Here is a 5,000-nt window from a genome sequence, read left to right as displayed (position 1 = left end):
TGAGGTCACACTGTTACATATCTGACACGGCTATCTCCATCTGGCTTACACTCTGATCACGGTCAGCTGTGGAAACGGCAAGCAGGTTCAGGGTTTACTGAACCAAACCGGACCGCTTGGTGGAAACGGGGCTCGGAGGTTCTCATGAGTTGAGATGTTTTGTATGAACGCACTGAGCACCGTGTCTGAATGTAAGAAGAACTGTGAGGTTCATTTTCAATCAAATCAGATTTAAAGAATAAAATAAAGAAGCAGAATTTTCTCTGCTGTCGAGATGTCACAGTTTGTTTTGACTGTTTATAATTCTCTGTAGAAAGAAGCAAACAGATTCTCTATACGATCATTTTTGGAAAACTCTGATTTGTTTTTTTGTCCTTGATTCACATATTTATATAAATATAAAACATTAAACACCAGATGTGACCACTAAAAGAAAGCTCTCTCTCTCATTTGTTAAGGGGAAGAAATTTTTTAAGGTGTTTCCTGTCAGCAGCACCAGGAGGACGAGATGTGATCTGAATCTGTTAGAAGAAGGAAACTGGACGAGATAAGGAAACAAGCAGCATTATTAAAGGTCACTTCATATGTAAAATCCACTTCTCCATGTTTCTCTAACATGTGTCTCTAGTCCGTCTACAAACCCCCCAATGATGAGAAAAGTCCATCCTCTCCATCTTCTGCCTGCTCCACTTTTCAGAAAATGGCCGTTTGGAGATTTTCCCTTTGTGGATTAAAATAAGTTTAATAAGATATTTTGACTAGAAATAAGACGAATACACTTGATAAGAAAAAACATTTTGCAGTGTGAGTTTTATTCTGTCTTCTTAAAAAGAATCTGGGCACCTCTGGCCCGGGTTCTAGTCGGACCTGTGGCTCCTCCCCCGCATGTCTTTCCCCACTCTCTCTCTGTCCAATGTCCTGTTTCTCAAATTAAGGCACAAAAACCTGCCATGTCTTTCAAAGCTCTGGAAAAAATACCATTACTTTTATATTTATGAAGTTAAAGATTAGAATCTGCAGCTAAATACAAAGTGTTGGTAGTTGCTTATTCACTTTCAAAATAACTTCAAGTCAATTCTGAGTAAACCTGACGCTTTAAAACAGTATCTGATCGTTCTAGTTTTATCGATGTGGGCTCAAAGTTTCAGACGTGTTTTTGAAAGAAGTTCTGGATTTGGAATGGAATAATAATCTTCTTCTTGTCCTCACAGACTCTCTCCGTGTCTGACCTTATTCTTGTTTGGGTTGTTTGTGGAGTCATCAGGTCGGCTCTGACCTCCAGCTCAGGTCAGAGCACCTTTAGGGTGAACCTCAGGGTGAACGTTGCTCTCGTTTCACTCGTCAGTTTCCCGTCTCTGACTGTTTGTCTTTGACTTTGACTTCTGTGGCGTTGAACTCTGCAGAGAGGCCGACTACTTGAACTTTCACAGAGGACGAAGAGACTGAAGTTAAGACACTTAATGACAAGATGAGGTCGTATTAACACTTTTATTTTAACACTTTGAGATGCACATTGTAATTCTCTTTTGCAGAGGGTTGGATCAAAATGTTTACTGTTTTGTTAATATGAGGCCTAGCAGCCAGTTAGCTTAGCACAAACACTTCAAACAGAACAGAAGCGTCTACCTTGAATCTTTTTTATTTATTTTTTTGGGGGGGCTTTTTGTGCCTTTAATGTAGAAACAGGAGAGTGGATAGAGTCAGAAATCAGGGAGAGAGAGAGAGAGAGAGAGTGGGGAATGACATGCGGGAAAGGAGCCACAGGTGGGATTCAAACCCGGGCCATCCGCTTGGAGGACTATAGGGGCACGCACGCTAACCACTGCACCACCAGCGCCCTACTACCTTGAATCTTTAGAGGTTATAAAATCCACCTACAAGCACCTCTGAATCTCATATAAATACAGTGAACCTGAAGTTTTCAAATCTGCTTAAATCAAAAGCCTGACTTGAATACCGCGGTGGGTAAACGGACAATCTGAAGACGAGTGAAAGACTGGCTGTTTTCGAAACTGCGTACTACATACTACTATCTATCTGTCTATTAGATAGTCGTATGTAGTATGACTGCCAGTCGTTGGTTATTTTTCAGTATGCTTGGCACGGTTAAACTGGTTTCCGGTCCTGGAATGCGGACGTAAACAACGGCCCATCTGGAGGTAATTAACATAATTAAAATAAAACAATCTCTCATATATTCTGTCACACACAACGCCCTGGGTTGAAATATGATCGGCATGCTATTAAAGTTGTAGTTTACTTTTCAGACATTCAGGTTGAACTTTTACTCAGCTGTGAATAATATGAAGAGCAGGCCGAGGACCCTGTAACTGCAGCTGCTGGTCCAGCTGTGACACATGAACTGTACAGTCTACAAAGCAGGAAAATACATATATGAACATGTCATATTTGTTATTAGTTCATGTTCATAATGTGGAAAGATATTTAGTCACCGCCACCGACGAGTTCAAACAGCTGCGCTCCGGCATTTTGAACTCTGATCTGGCACTTTGCATTGTGGGAAACAGTACGCGAGGTAGACTGGTCCGATGCATACTGTACATTTTTCCCGAATCGGTATGACATCCTGGTATTTTTGGCATACTGCGGATCTCGCTGTTGTTCACATACTGCATTTTGGCCAAATCAATACGTACTATCGTAGTATCGTATGTGGTTTCGAAAACAGCCACTGAGTCGACTTCCATCTTGTGGAGTGTGTGGGTAGCTTGAGCGCAGATGAGTGGCAGGTGTGCAGGAGAGATACGCAGTGTGTGCATCCACACCCGAGATAAAAGATTAGGTTATTATTATTATTGAGCTCTGGAGCTGCTAAAAGGTGAATCTTTGTCTCTGTTGGACCAACCAGGCTGCCTCTCTTTTGTTTTTGTGAAACACTAACTATCTGCGGCCTGCAGGTTTAGACAGCTTAGGTATCAGCTTTCTCCTCTTTCTCCTAGCATGAGCAAAAAAAAAAAGCTGCATTTGTCCTTTAAGCTGCACAGCTCCTCTAATCCAGCAGCTCAGGGGTTAAAATGCTAAAGAGAAGTGAGCGAGGGATGAAGGAGGATGTTTTGACAGAAGCTGACACAGCTCCAAAAACCTCCAGGCGGTGTGTGTGTGTGTGTGTGTGTGTGTGTGTGTGTGTGTGTGTGTGTGTGTGTGTGTGTGTGTGTGTGTGTGTGTGTGTGTGTGTGTGTGTGTGTGTGTGTGTGTGTGTGTGTGTGTGTGTGTGTGTGTGTTAAGTCACAATCTAGTGTTTCCCCTCAGCGCTGACTGTCAGGCGAGCGTGTAAACACACAGCGAGGCGTTCAGCGGGCGGGTTCGACCTGCAGGTCAGAAATGTGAGCAGCAGGAATCTGGAGCAGCGTTCCAGAAGAATAAGGTCAGCTGTGTCTCCGCTTCTTCTTCTTCTTCTCCTTCATCTGACACAAAACGTCAAACCCGGTCAGGTTCATGTTCAGATTCATGTTCAGGTTCATGTTCATGTTCATGTTCAGCGCTGCAGGCCGGTCAAACTGCTCCAACATTGACAAACATTACATCAGACGCAGTTTGAGCTGCAGTCAGTGAGTCACAGACAATCTGCAGACTGAGGAGGGACGAGCCTGTTCTTCTACTTTTAGACATTTTTTAAATAAAGTATCAACAAGCTGGAAGAGAACCTGCCATGCTACATCAGACTTCCTGTGTCGAGTGAAGAAGGAGGAAAAGGTGGAGAGAAATTAATCAGTAATGATCCTTCTGCAGGGTCACCCACATAAACCTAGCAACGTTTACCTCTAAATAATAATAATAATAATAATAATACTTTATTTGTATAGCACTTTTCTGTACAAGTAACAAAGTGCTTTACAGCAGAAAATAAAAGCAGAGAGACAATTAAAACAAGACGACAACAAAATCCGACTAATAAAATAAAAATAAGAACAAAATCAAAAAATAAATAGTCGAGTTTGATCGTCTCCTCGTGGTACAAAGGAAAGAGTTGGATATGTCAGAGAGACATTCCTGCTCTCTCAACAACTCCAACACTTTCTCCTCCTTTTCAGATTTCAACTCAATAGTTTGTACTTCAAAATCTCCACCAGGTGCATGATGGGAAATAGTCTCAGACTGTGACAAAAAAAACTCTGCTGACACAAAAGACTCTTTCAGACTGTTTTTTTTGTGTGTGCAAAAGTGTTGTATCTAAGCTCAGCCGTCATCTCGTCTTTTCTACGGTCATACTGATTCTGCGGCGGCGTGATAGTGATGTCACAGTCTGTGAGGTCACATTGCATTTTGGCGGCGGGGAAGAACGGCACAGACATGCTGATCCCGTCTCTCCTCTGTAACGCCTCTGAAGACGGTACAGAGGGGGGGTCACTGTGGGGGGTCCCACATTACGCCTCAGCAGGGGTGTAAATATGACGGCGGTCCAAACAGGGCTACCGTCTACTAAGACAAATCTGCATGTGTGTCCTTTGTCTTGCCTGAAAAACTTATATTTCTACATTCACGGTTTCATTTCTGTTTTATAAAGATTATTAGAAAGTTACAAAAACAGAAGAAAGTAGTCGCAGCAACTCTCACAAGTCTCTGTTTTTAAACTTGAAAAGTAACGACATAAACACGCAGCGACCAATCCGTGAGCAAACAGTAAAAATGCACCTTCATATATTTATTCTCCTTTGCTTCTCGAGCTCGTGGATGTGTCATTATTTCTTCTTTATTTGAATACGGGGTGACTCATCCTCTTCTCCACTTTCCTCCACACATTCAGCTGTAAAAAGGGAAGCAGAGCTCCGTTTAATGACTTCACCGCTATTATTAACTCTCTTTATGAGCTGAGAGGAGAGAGAGAGAGGTGACGGACAGGACTGACAGCCAATCACACACTGAGCTCTGCCCCCGCCTCAGCTGATGCAACCCAGAGGGAACGTGTCACTTTGTCAAAAACATATTTCTCCAGCTCAGTTCAGGGAGTTTTCCTGCAGAAATAACCAGGATGTTAATGA

At 42.6% G+C, this 5,000-nt stretch overlaps 1 protein-coding gene across 1 annotated transcript in view; it reads left to right on the top strand.

Moving 5' to 3' along the window:
• Nucleotides 1-280, top strand: part of LOC132983256 (N-acetylglucosamine-1-phosphodiester alpha-N-acetylglucosaminidase-like) — a 24,746-nt gene extending 24,466 nt beyond the window's left edge. Inside the window, exon 12 of the mRNA XM_061049505.1 lies at nt 1-280. This exon is cut by the window's left edge and continues 1,175 nt beyond it. The gene's annotated coding sequence lies outside the window, so the exon portion shown is untranslated.
• The last annotated feature ends 4,720 nt before the right edge of the window (nt 281-5,000 follow it).

The sequence above is a fragment of the Labrus mixtus genome, chromosome 11 (assembly GCF_963584025.1).
Source record: "Labrus mixtus chromosome 11, fLabMix1.1, whole genome shotgun sequence".
NCBI lineage: Eukaryota > Metazoa > Chordata > Actinopteri > Labriformes > Labridae > Labrus > Labrus mixtus.
The sequence above is the reverse complement of the archived record's forward strand: the minus strand, read 5'-3'. Positions and strand labels throughout refer to the sequence as shown.